This window comes from Ixodes scapularis, unplaced genomic scaffold (genome assembly GCF_016920785.2).
Source record: "Ixodes scapularis isolate PalLabHiFi unplaced genomic scaffold, ASM1692078v2 PGA_scaffold4__175_contigs__length_147842914, whole genome shotgun sequence".
NCBI lineage: Eukaryota > Metazoa > Arthropoda > Arachnida > Ixodida > Ixodidae > Ixodes > Ixodes scapularis.
This window is the reverse complement of record NW_024609879.1, coordinates 103,165,252-103,179,382: the sequence shown is the minus strand read 5'-3', so window position 1 is coordinate 103,179,382 and position 14,131 is coordinate 103,165,252. Positions and strand designations below refer to the sequence as shown.

General features: G+C 46.0%; 1 long non-coding RNA gene across 1 annotated transcript; it reads right to left on the bottom strand.

The window, feature by feature from the left end:
* Positions 1 to 379: 379 nt before the first annotated feature.
* Positions 380 to 11,851, bottom strand: LOC115325099. The gene is made up of 3 exons (XR_003919420.2): positions 11,815 to 11,851; positions 11,012 to 11,100; positions 380 to 463 (listed from the first exon to the last, which is right to left on the bottom strand). It is a non-coding gene; the product is annotated as an uncharacterized LOC115325099 (long non-coding RNA).
* Between the last annotated feature and the right edge of the window lie 2,280 nt (positions 11,852 to 14,131).

The window sequence follows — 14,131 nt, the reverse complement described above, 5'->3', positions numbered from 1 at the left end:
TTATCATTTTAATTGTATTTATTGCAACCATCAACAGGAATGAAAATATAATTTATAGTGTATTTATAGAGGGACACTAGGTAATATAATAAATGGCTAGTATAATTAAACTAATAACAAAGATGTGAATGCAAATTGGTAGAGAGCAACTTACTTTTTTATCGTTTTGAACGTTAAAATATGGTAACTTACCCCTGCCCCTTACAAAACACCTTATGAAAACAGTGCCTAACCTTTAGTGCTAGTGAGTAAAAAAGAAATGTAATATAAGAACAAGAGCACAAAAGGCAGAATGGAGTCATTCAAATTAGTCATTTAAAAAGTTTCACCTCCCCTGAAAAAGCAAGTTATTATTATTTTTGTTTTTTTTAATCTCTCGGCCCCATTTTCTCAGGGTAGCGTCGCAGCTGGCCTTGTGTTTCGCAGGGCTGCGTGTTTCATATTTTCCAAATGTCGTTGTACACTGAAAAAAAAAAAAAAAAAAAAAAATTAGAGATGGATGCGCAATGTCATTTTCGGGATGTCTTTCTCCACGCTCCATCGGCATTTCACCAAATTAAACACTACTACGCTCATTTGCATTAGACAGTGCACCTACAGCTCCAAATCCTTCCCTAGCAATAGGAACAGCCCGCGTCCAAAGAACAGATCCGCATGGAGTTGTCCACGCTTTCGCGCCGCGCCGAGAGAGAGGGCTGCCGTCGACGGACCGAGATACCGGAATCGCCAAGACAGCAGAGACGGCTGTCTCGAAGGCTGTCCACGACGATAGACGGCGGCAGCCACCTTTCCGAATTCAAAGGGGAAAACCCGGAGACTACGCAAAAGCTGAAGGCACCAAGGCGATTGGATTTTCGCAGAGAAAAGGCGCGTTCACACTTGTGACTAGTCGCAACAGTCGCGGGGATTGACAAGCGGCCACAGCGCGAGAAAACACAGATTTTCTGCCAGGCCGAGTTCCTTTTCTAGCGCCATTAAAATAAGGGTGGGGTGCTGCTGTAAAGAAGGTTGTTTTTAATAGCGTTTATTGGAACCTCCAACCAAGGCATTGGACGGACATGTAGCAGCATGCATGGTTGCATAGGCGCCGACTACGGGGGGTAAAAACTCGGAAGCAGATCGAAATTTCCCGAGACGAACAGAGCGTTCCTCCCCCACCCTGGAGCGGGTCCCTATCATTTCGTCGAAACTCGTTTCGTGGAATTACGTTTCGTGGACAACTTTTCGTGGACACACGTTTCATGGACACACGTTTCGTCGACAGTGTGACGTTTCGTCGACAATCGTTTCGTCGACAGCACCACCGTAAAACGTTTCGTCGACAAACATTTTTTTTTTTCGGTCCCGAAAGGAATGCCGGAAACTTAAGGTATATGCGCTTGTAACAGATGAAAAAGACGATGCCTAGCGCAGTTGCTCTCCAAGGTGAGCAACTGCGTTATCCTCTCGCTCTCATTCGTGTCAGATAGAAAAGCAAGACCGCGCAGGACTTCGCGCGCTGCCTATTTGGATATTTGCAAGTTCCGATGCCCGTTTATAGAACCGAAAGTTACTGGAAGAAGAAAAGCGGTGGAGAAACATATGCGTAGGCACAAAGCAAAACTTCGATCCAATGGTGGGTTGTGGAAAAGGGCGTAAACACTGTTTTTTTTTTTTCTTCTTCATATTGGTTATTTTTAAACAAAAATACGGCTTGCAGCCTTCCATTGCAACATTACAACCCTAATATTTCAATTGAAATTAAGCATGTTCATTACCCTCAATTATTCAAAAGGAAAAGTGATGCAGTGTTTTACTGGCCAATGCGACTTATACGCGAAAAAAAATTGTTTAGTCACACTCGTTTCATCGTCATTTAAGGGCCGATTAAAAAGACATTACACAATAAGGGGGCTGTAAACATTGTCAAATAAAAATAAATAACAAAAGCACGAAAACCAATAACACTCGCACTACCGGGCGCACGCTGCCCGCGAGTAAACCTAAAGAAAACTACATTGCAATGCAAACAATAAATAAATAAACACGAGAATCGATGACAGATAAATAAAACAGCACACCAAGTTTAGTCGTATTACACAAAGTAAACCAAAGTTGATATCGAATGCGCATGGCGGTCCATATCACAAGAGCGAATGACATTTTATCGAACGGCGACATTTGAGCGAATGGTTGTTTTAGCGAATAACGGGGGCGCGCGTTAACCCTTCCGTCGCGCTGCGCTTTACGCCGCTTCGCGGCGACAGTCTACGGCAACTCCTTACAAAAATATGAACTCACTTGGCCCACCCGAAAACGCCGCTTCGCGGCGTCCGACTATTCGCTAAAGTGTCGTTCGATGAAACGTGGGCGTTTGCTAAAGCGTCATTCGATCAAGTGAGTGCCTCCCACATTATATAGCTTCTCTCGAGCAGCCACCAGATGCAAGGCCTTGGAGGCGGTAGTAACACTAGACGAAATCTGTCGGCAGCAGCCGACTGGTCCTCACACGCGACATTAAATATTTCTTTTATCGATGCCAGCAGACAGATACCTCGGGCAAGTTCTTAGCTCTTTTTATAAAAGAGCGGCTTCCAAATCTATTGTTCTTTGCTCACATATTGGATTATCTGCATGCAAAATTTCAGTACAGGCATAACCTATGCAGAACTATTGTGTTATTCATTATCCAGAAGCTAAATATGCTAAAGACCAAAAATCGTATGTGGTCTGGTAAGTACAGTACGTTGAATACCCAGTGTTTGGAGGAGAAAACAACCGTGTTTTCTCACCGTAAAAGTAAACCACGCGTAGGAAAATGCTTAGTCTCCTTCAAAGTTTATTGCTAGCGGCTAAGACCAGATGCCAATTAGCTTGAGAACCGATTTTATGCCATTTTTAACGGTAGGAAAGCTGTGTGCACCGCAAACAGGCCTCGTTTATTCTTTCAAATGTTCTTTAAAAGCTTCAGTGTTTTGACGTGTGGACTATCTATGCTATGTTCAGATGGCTCTTGAGCATTATGCCAAAAGACGCGACGCGCGGAAAGATAAGCTTGCTCTGGTAATGACCCAGCCACTTTTTCAAAACAGTCGGAGTGACGGCGGCCAACCCGCAAAGGGTTGCATTCGATAACGTACAGACACCTCGATCACGTATGCTGCCGAAAGCGTAGCCCTCAAGAGCAGCGCATATTGTTGAATGTTTTAAAATGTAATTGGAGAAAGGACGCTGGTCGATAGCGAAACTTCCCGGCTTTGACAACGCTTCCCCAAAGGTTCGGGCAAATACACGAGCGAAACCATTCAAATCGTAAGTTCCGAAATCAGTGCAATCGGCGAGCCCTTCCCCCCGCCCCCCCCCCCCCCCCCCCCCCCAAACAAAGAAAGAAAAAAAGAAAAAAAAAAGACCAAGCAAAAAAAAAAAAAAAAAGTTAAACTTGAGGAAGAAAACGAGAAAGGACGGACAAACACAAACTTCCTTTCTCGTTTTCTTCCTCAAGTTTAACTATCAATACCAACCCGCTCGTTCTGTCCCTGCAAAAAAAAAAAAAAAAAAAATTGCGATAGTTTAAGTTGGTGAGGCAAGATGGCTGCGCACTGGTTCACCATACTTGAACCAGTCGACCATCTTTTGTCCATCCCTCCATCCAACACAAGGCCGCGCGCCGCGCAGGCGCAGAGGTCGCCTAGGAGGAGCAGCTGGCAGAGCGAGCTGTCGACGAAACGTCGCAACGTCTGTCGATGGAACGAGCGGGCGCTCGTTTCCACGAAACGATCTGTCCATGAAACATCGCAGTGTCGACGAAACGATTTGTCCATGAAACGTCGTTCGACGAACTGATTGCCACCGCCCTGGAGCTCATGGGGCCACTGGCATACGCACACGGGGGAGAGAGGTTAGGCAGGTTGGACGGATTTCTCGGGCCCCAACCCTCTCCGGGAAATGTTCCGAAAAAGTCCAGGATGTAAACAAACGCGGGGCGCCGCTGATTGGTCCAGCCGCCGGGCGACTTGGCGACCGGCCCGCAAAATCAGTCTATCGCAAACTCAACGATGAAGTTAACTCAATCGGTCGCTGATTGGCTGCCCTTTTGGTCACGTGATGTGACGTTGCGATTGAGTTTTTTCCTACGGATTCCGATGGAGTTCGAGCTATGCTGTTGAAATAATGAAGTTCGCGGTGACGTCAAAATGTCGTCACGATTGAGTTTGGCGATGGAGATAACTTTGTAGTAGTCGGGCAGCAAAAGTTGCCAAAGTCAACGAAGATGGCGACGTTCAAGCTCGTAGACGGGGCGGACCAAAGCGGACTATCGCTATGTTTTTATGTGTTCGCCGTTCAAGATTCGTCAGGGACGTAATCGGGGAATACTGCCCGACACTCGCTGGTGCTGACATTTGCCGTGGAAGCTTTGGCGGCGTCGCGAAGGGCCCCATATGGTGACCGCCGCGCAGCAAGTGCTCTCTTTGAGCGTTGCTGGTGGCAAATTTTGCTGCGACGAAGACGTCGCCGTGCGTCGGTGTGCTGCGAGTCGCATTCTTTGGATGCTACAGAGGCGATAATCGATAACCCGGGGCTGAAGGTGGGTGGGCTTCGCGCGCCAAGTGAAGACGGAAAGACGACGACCAAGAAGTTCAGCGATGCGAATTCAGCGGTGTTGTCGGTAAGTGCTCAATACACATTTTCTCAATGCGCTTGCACGAGAGCTCTCGGTAGAAAACGGGTGCCTCGTTCACCGTGATGAGTGTCGTGTGAGATAGTCGCACGGATTCAAGCTTACTCGTGATTGCATGTGTATCATCCAAATGTCTCGGGCCTCAACATCTGGAAATTGTTCTGCTGCAGCACGTTGTGTACGTTTTCATTTTACGATTGCAGGTTCAAACTGGTACAGTATCTTGTTCTTTGCTTGTGTTGTCTGAAACGTTTCTGCTGCTTTTCTGCCACACCGGGTAGGGCGCCTTGTCAAGCTGCAAGCCATGCAGCTTGACGTTTGACATTATATGCCCCATCTCCCACCTTTGTATATAAAGGAAAATAAAGAGATTATAAACTCAATTGACACCTCTTTGCTCTGAAGGCATAATTTATGGGTATTGTGCAAAACAATTGGAATATCTCCACTTTTTTTTCAACTTTTTTATTATTACATTTTCAGCCTTTTTGGGATGATATGCAACTATCTCCAAGTATGCATTAGCATATAGAATTTCTATCTAGTCTTGATGTGCTTTTGGACAACTGAAAAGGTTATGAAACATTCATGTCAGATACCGCCTCACTGTTATGTGCAGGTGACAGCGACAAAACCCTGAAGCCATGCTTGCACACCAATTCCTCGCAACCCCAATGGATGCTCTGCTGTTCTGAGGCCAAGCTTAACAAAAAGCATTGCTTAGGATTCTGTCGTAGAGCAGTGAATGGGATGCTGAAAAGCAGGTTCCGGTGGCTGCAAAGGGTGCTAGGCACAGCAACATCATTTGACTTTCTGCACAATGCGGGCTCGTATAGCTCTATTTTGGGGCCTCTCCCTTGAGCCCCAAGAGTCCGAACCCGAGGACGGTGTAAGCTTTGACAGCAGAGGACACGCTGTGCAGTGCTGAAAATCTGAGAGGTGGCCACCTCTGCAAGTATGTGCTGCCTACCAGGGTCTCCCTGCTCAAACTTGAAGCCTGGCAGCTGTTGAGGCTACTACGAGCTTTGTCTCTCGTCACATCTGCGAAATATACTTGTCTGTATCCGCTTGCAATGTTTTGTCATACTTTGTAACTTGGCAAATCAAGTAGACACGGTAAGTCCGTTTGGCTGCAGAGTGGTCTACCTAAAAGACAGTTCAAGTGGAGTTTTGGTATGGCACCTAAAAATGGAAGTTTGTAATAAGGTGATGTTTCTGAAAAAGCTTTTTAACACAATGTTTTTGGCAGGTTAACCATGCAAACCGCATAAGTGAAACGTCGAGGCATTAGAATAGAGAATAAAAGAGGGCCTCCTCATGGTGGCATCTTGTTTCCCATTGACTGCATAAGCATTCTGGCTCTAACAGTATATTGTTCCAAGGATAGAGGAAGAATAGGTGAACAATTAACTGTGGTTGCTGGCATCTGGACGATTGAACTTGCACCGCCGTGTCACCGTTAATTGTGAAATTTCTGGTTCCCTGTATATGAAATATACATCGACATCTGAAGTCGAGATACGAGTCCCGGCACATAAACAATTGCACCGAGATTTCCTGACCCAAAATTTGTATTCAATGTATGACAATTTTGTTGGGTATGACCAAGGTAGTGCTGCAAACCTTTTTTCCATGCTATACTGAAATCATGACAGATGCAAAATGGTGCCTAGGGAGCGTGTTTTATTGTGCATGGAAATTCTGCACCCCCATGAGGGGCAGCACGAGTGTGGTCAGTGAAGACGACTGCTGGCTATCTGCAGCTGCTTGTCCCTCCACAGCCTGCAAACAAAGTACACGAAAAGGGTGAATGTTTATAAAAACAAGCATTTTTAAAGACTATGTTACAGAAATTACATAGAACAAGAGAATCCCAGGGGTGTGGTGAGCAGTAGTGTATGGCATACCACTGCTTTTATCTTCTTTTTTGGAACTCTTATGCAGTGCTGGAAATATCAAGAATGCGAGACTCCTGAAAGACATTTTGTTTATGCGGGCACCTTCCTAACCAAGGAACTGCTCAGACCAGCAAGCTCATGCTGTGGGTCTTCCAGTACAACGCGCAACCTATGAAGCAAGCAGCCTTGAGCAATGTGCACCTAGCATGATTCAATTACTTTGCAGCAGACAGGCCTGCTCTGTCCATCACATGAAAAATGGAAAGCGAAAAGTTGGAAATCACTCACTTCGAAACACAACACAAGGTCCGAAAATGAAAAGGAGCGAAAACAGAACTCCTGCACTCACTTTCCTTTATGCTATAACTGTCTGTCATAACTGATTCCCAGTGACAAGTTAACTGTTGTTCCCGTCAATGTTTTTGGTGCTGTGGAAGTCCAGCTCTTCTGCATTGCATTGAGCAAACAACAAAAACTGTGAGCCCAAGCTGCTCTGGGTGTAACTCAATAAAGCAAGGACGAAGAAACTTGGCCTGGAATAATTCATTAGTGCCATATGACAGGTTTTCTTTCGACGGTTCTCCAAACAATGCTTGCCAGCCAATTTTAGATCTTGACTGCACTTCTCTACATCTAGGGCACTCATGCTGTAATGTTGGGTGCCCAGCAGCATGTGCAATGCAGCCAGCTGCTCCCGCTGAGTGGGCGAGAGGTCCTAAACAGTGCAGCTGGGGGCAGTTCAGGCCCTCACCATCCAGTGTGGCAGTGTACAGCTGCAGCTGAAAAAGATTAGCACAAGTGACCTATGACCGGAGTAGCAAAGTTGCGACAGGCAGCGCTAATGTTCCCGAGCGCGCCGATAGCAAGTGCCAGTCATGTTCCATGTCTCAACGTTGGTGGCTGCCAGAAAATTGAGGGATAAGATAGCTTTCGGAATGCAAGCTTTAGGATGGGCTGCTTTGTGCCGCCCACCACCGTGTGTCGCGATTTTGCTGCTCCGGTTGTTGGTCGCTTGTGCTTATCTTTTTCCGCTGCAGCTCTACCTGATGACTGGTGCACAGCTGACATGACACAGTTTCAGTAGCATGCATAAATGGTTTGCAGGTAATGTCATGTCAGTATAAAAGACAAGACCTTTGAGTACTTCCAAGGGCACCGTGTTGGTGACCACAACTTGGTACATGTCAGATGTGGTTAATGGCAGAGGCTGCTCATATTGCCATGCACGTCTCCGAGCAAGCTTGCCCGTGGCCGAATGGTTATTGTGCTTAGCTTGCACACAAAGGGCTGAAATATGATGCCTGGCTGCACATGCACCTTTTTGTTTTTTCTGTAAATGTTGCATTCTGGTTTAATTCAAGAATCCCATTGCTTGTTCAAAGTCAGAATGTTCTACGCACCGAACTTTCTATGCCGATTGTTCCAGAAGTCCACGCATATACATGAGGGGCTCTGCGTGGCGATAAAGAGAGAGTCTCGCTCTTGCGCTCGATCGTGCTACTCCGCCAACCTTCGATGCCTGTGATGCTACCTCTTTGTATTTTTGTTTTTGGCACAAGTTTGCCAAATTAATCGTTTAGTTTCTGTTCATTCGTCACCTGACCATCTGTCATTCGCGAAATTTTGGTGGATGTGTGGGACATTAACAAAAAGGTGCATGCGCGGCCAGAAATCGAACCTTGGCCCTTTGTGTGGGAACCACGTACGAGAACCATTCGGCCACGGGCGCACTTGCTCGGAGATGTGGGAGGAGATATGTGCTAGTGCAGGCACTTGGGCTAAGCCTAGGCAGAAGTTTAAACCGTCAAGTGATGATGACAAAGTTTGTCCGTGTTTGTCCAGTTCAGTACGCAGAAAATATTGCTCTGTGTGGTGGCGAGAACCATCTGCTACTTACTCTCAACAGTGACAGATTGTGATATCTAGCCAGAGGTGGAGGACGTGAATACCTGAGTGCAAAAAATGAAGAGAAGTATACGAAACTGCACGCCGATGATTTTGCCGAGTTCGACAGGCAATGCCCAGCCAGGTGCGTCCTGCTTCCACAGCCCTTTGCAGCAAATAATTTTAGAAGTGGACCTTTTATATAAATAGCAGACACCGGTTTTGGAATTGGTGAGCCAGTTTTGTCTTAGTGTCATTTCCTTGTCAATTTCAGGGCAGTCGGTAGATGTGGTGATGCCGGGAATGTTCGGTGGAAGCAGGTCACTGTTGGGAAACAGGACCGGAGGCACCGTCTTTTTCCTGACACAGTCTCATTAATTGGATCTGTGTCTTGTCCGACACAAAACTCAAGTAACCATGAGTGGATTGTCTCTGCACCATGTGTACACTTAAGTTTTTGTAAGTCTTGCTGAGGTGTCACCTTGCTAGAAACATCAACACGGTTGGACCTACAGTCACCTTGGGAGCTACCGACCAGGCACAATATGTTAATGACAGCATCTTCTACATAGTTATGCACAGTGCAGGTCATGTTCACATTTTTGTGCAATTGCTGAGATGGGTACAAAAGCTGTCACTTTGGGCCACTGGAGCCAGCGCAGTTCACCATGATCACAAAGCTGCAACCCCACAACATCAATGGCCACCAGCATGAGGCTACCGACGGCACTCATGCATAATACATGTCCTGACACAGGCGCAAACTACGTATTATGGAGATGAATCCAGACTGTTTTTTATACCTACCATTTGGTGGTGGTGGAGCTGCCATCTGTGCTGGGTCCTCACTAGCACCTTTGGCCACAGCAGATGAGTCCTGCATCATTCAATCAAACACAAGTTAACGCACAACAAATTGGCAGCCTTTCTGGTTCCGCGTTGATGTAATGCCCAATTGCCTACACTTTAGAATTCAGGTATCGGAGTGCCTCATGCACAGCTCTAGAGAAATTAACTCGTCAGCTTGAGCGCTACGATCCGAGCTTTCAAAGAAACATCACGAGGCAGCACACTCGTGCAAAGCCAATAAGACCAAAAACAACACAGTGTCTGTTTACTACAAGTAGCAAGTTTTAGGAGACCGTTACCGCGTTCTGCGGTGGCCACGGTACGGCTGGTAAGGCTTTAAGCGCGCCAAAAAGCATGCTTCAAAGTTACAGCGCGAGCTCCCAGTAGCAATTTCGCTGCGCACGGCAACGGTACGCTAAAACCGCCCATTGAGATGCCATGCACTTACTTACCGACACTGCAGCCGAGATGCCGAGTGGCGACGGACGAGGCGCGTCCGCCCTCGAAATCATGCGCCTTCTTCCGTGTCTTAGCGAGGAACCTTTCTCATATGGGCCAAGATTCTGTCCTACTCCTCGAGTTCAGCGAGGACACTTGGTTCACGTCCCCCACCAGACTGCCGAGTGGTAATCGCGACGTGAAAAAGCCCGACTTGACAGCAAAAATTCCAAAAGTGAGGCAAATCTTCGTACAGACACACGAGCACCTTTCGTGCGACATCCACCGTCGGCCATGACGATTCATCACGATCGCGATACAGCTTACGCATTGCGATCATCTAAATTGTTTCACTTACGTAAAAAGACATGATTCATGCGGCCTAGACTTGACACCGGTAATTATATTTAGATTGTACCGCATTATATATTTTCAGAAGTTAAAAATGTTGCTTTTACAAGAACCTTCGATGCGGCGTTGCGCATTTCCCTCTAGGGACATATTTTGGGGACAAATCCCGATGAAGTTTCAACTCAATCGCCACTCTCCGTCGACGTCATCAACGCGCCGCGATGAAGTTCCCTGCCAGTTGAGTTCGCCGCCGATTGAGATTAGGCTCCGCCCACCGGCGACGTCACGATGAAGTTTCTTCATCGCTTTTTCCAGCATAGACAGACTGGAAGCGACTCTCCGGAACCGGTCGCTTTTGTGACTCAACAAAAAGCTGTCGCGCGACGGTTGCGGCTTGCAAGTGTGAACGCGCCTAAACCCATAAAAAGAAAAAAAAAAAAAAACTTTTTTCAACAGTCTGCATGGGACACGCGTGTTAAAAAAGTAATTTTCCGCGAAAAAAAAATTAGAGCGATTTAGTTGGCAGTCACCTCCTTTCCACTTGTTTTCTCTCTCGGCATTTCGGGCTCGTGGAGGAGAGGTGGATCCGTTTCACCTTCAGGTTGAGGTGGAAAGAGCGAATGCCCGAGATGGTCATTCCGGGATGACCCGTGACGTCATGGACTTTGCGCGCAGAATTTCAAATAAATCTATCGCCGTCAATATTGCCTTAAATTTTGTTTTTTCGCGTAAAATTTATTTCTCCAGACGCGTGTCCCAACCAGACTGTTTAAAAACCTTTAAAATGCTTTCCTTAGTAAAGTATTTGCGTTCACCCTGAGCAAACCGTTTGGGAGATGAGATGTTTTGCCTCGCAAACAAACCACACCTGTATACGCTGTATCACTAGAAGGGTCTAAACACATCAACAAAATCCACATGAAAAGCTGCTCACCCATAAGGACCACTCCAAATGCCACAGCGACAACCATCGTCAGGATGAACACGAACAGAATGTGTATGGTGCCGATTCCTCTGCCGAAGCTGGAGGAAACATTCGGGACATAACAATCAGTCATGCTGTTGTACAGGCTCTTGAAATGCACCAAACTATGGTTTCCGATTAAATTCCGAGGACAAAAATGGATCAGAGTTGGTAACACGACCTGAGACTGGTGCGGAAAAATTAAGAAACTTGTCGAGGGAAAAGACAACAGTAGGAGAACGTCTCAAACTCAGCTAATTTCTTATATTTTTCTATACACTCTGTGAACACAACATATCCTTGATGACAAAGGGTGGTTAATGTCGACACCCTCTCTGCGAGGGTATAGGGGTATAGTAACTTATATATATTTACTATATGCGATACTAGAGTGGTAAAGCGTGAAGCGATAGAAGGCAAGCTGTATGCATAAGCATAAGTATGGCATAACGCTGCGTCAAATAAAAATGAGAAGTAAACCTGCTTAATATTGGAATCGCAATCGCATTTACTTACTCTTCTGGTGGAGATAAAAATAGAAAATTATATTTCTAACAGCACATATCTATACTGGTTTTCACGCCAAACGTCTAACGCCAAAAGCATCACTCCCTCCGACAATCAAATATTTTAAGAACTAAGTACTTTGTGCGGCGTATAAACAATGCGCAAAACTTTTTTTTTTCTTTTGCTTTTTTTTTTTTCTTCTGGAGGTGAGAACGAGTATATTTGTGTGTAAATGCGGGATGATGTAATATGCAATGTTTTGTTACCGTCTTCATCATTTGGTGACATCTCATTATTGAACACACCTGCGGGAAGAACATACATGTTATTACGGCTGTTTTGGTCCCCAGTTCGGTTTAAGTTCTCTAAGGGGACCCTTCGATCATTTGTGACTTTATTCGGTCGTGCGTGCACCAGACGGTGGTGTAGGCAGCTGCTATGGAAACCGAAGTGTGGTTAACCAAAAAGCGGCCACCAGGGGTTTACGCGAGATTCCCAATCACCGGCGTGCACTGTTTTTTCTCGCTACCAACTTTCCGCTTTACAGCGGAGCTGTTAAGGGCTAGGTTCCCCAGGATTGTGTCCGTGTATGTCGACACAAATTTACCTGGACAGCTACCGCCATCTATAAGCGACGGCGGCACAGAACCAGTATGGTTTCCGCCGTCGCTCGTAGATGGCGGAAACCCTGTCCAGGTATAATAGAAGAATTGATACTTGAGCACGTTGGTGGGAATTCATCGTAGGAAACAGCGCGAGAAACAGACGGCGGCGAAGAAGAAGCACACAATGTATCGAGCACAGCTCCGCTGGTCTTCCTTCACAAAAGTAAATAGCATGAATGATTTTTTTTTTTTTTTAAGTTAGAACTTTGAAAGACCTGCAACGCTGGAAACTGCAGCTAAATGTTAGTTTAAAAAGATATATATATTGCAGGCTTTTTCTTTTCCAAAAGCGCGCGACAAAAGAAATGAACACCCGTCGTGCTCGATGAACATGAAGAAGTTATTCCGTTATTCTATGCAAGCCATGCAGCTAAACTAAACCTTTCTTACTACAAAAACCTGGTGGAAGTCGTTTTTTGTATTAAAAAAGGCAGAAAAACAAAGTATGTGATTACCTCGTTTTGGCGTTCGTTCTATATTCTGGGTTTTCTGCATTGCAGTGACAACAGAATTGATCGCGCCACTTGCAAGATTTACTAATTAAGAGAACAAGCACCAGGGGAACTCATTTTTTGATTATTATTTACGATAACCGAATAAAAAAAATTGCGGTGGCTTAGCTCGGCTATGCCAGGATACACGTAGCGTGAGCTTATGCGCACAAAAAGAGAGGCGCTATCAAGCGGCTCCGGTGCAGCGTCAGACTTGGCTACTGCGCAACGGAGGCGCACAGCTGGCACGCGGCGGCGCCAGTGCGTCTGCCGCGGCTATGACGTCACTCCTCTGGAATGCGCAGACCGGCGAGGCAAGCGCGGCGGCGGCGGAGTGCGCGGCGGCGGCGGCTCCGGCGCGCCAGCTGTGCGCCGTGTGACGTCGCTGCTCCTTGCGCATGCGCAGACCGGCGAGGCGCGCGCGGCGGTGGTGGAGCGCGCGGCGGCGGCGGCTCCGGCGCGCCAGCTGTGCGCCGTGTGACGTCACTGCTCCCGGCGCTTGCGCAGCACGGCTCTTTGGGAGCAACGCGAAACTGCTCGACCTCGGCCATGGAGCTCACGCTACAAAAATTTGACAGTTTATAGCGATTAATATCATCGTTATAAAGCTGGTGTAAGTTTTGATATAACTTTTTTTTTATGTTGTGGACGCCATGCACATTCTGAAGAAAAAACAAACATGTTTTGCGCACACGTGGGGCATGGCGACACGTTTAAAAGGGCCTGGTAAAATAAGCTAATTCGCTCCTTTTAAACAACTGAGTGTAATTAAAACAAAAATAATGTATGCAAGCCCTATTTTATCTTAAAATAATTGAAAATCGCAAAAATGCTATTTTCAAAGAGCTAACAAAAATATTTGAAACTTTTTATACATAAAATATATACATTCTAAGTCTAACTAAAGCCAGATAGCTGCATTCTACATAATCTACAGCATAGGCATGCCAAATTGGGTTGTGATAAAACAATGTTAAGAACACAAATTCTTGTATGGAAACTGTGTTCGGATGTTACCACAGATATGTAGCGACTCTTTCGCGGCGAGAAAACTTTCTTTTTCATACTTTTTTTGTGGGAAATTGAAGCTACAGAATGCTGCGATGAAGAGGAGATGGCTAGGCCTACTTAACATAAATGTGATGGTGGGTGGCACCACAATTTGCAGAACCGCGCAAACAGTAATGCCTCAAATGGTTGCCGTTCTGGGTTGCCAGTTCTTCAAATGCTTATTCGACTAATTTTGCAATCCTAACCGTTCCTTATTATTTTATTCATAAAATATGAAGATCCAAAGATAATAAAACACTAATAAGGTGGTGAACTGGGCCAGTTGGTTGACGTTATACATGATGGTGAAAACAGCTCAGAAAACACTGGCTACGAAGAAGAAAAAACACGACAGGACAGCATTGTCCGGTCGTGTT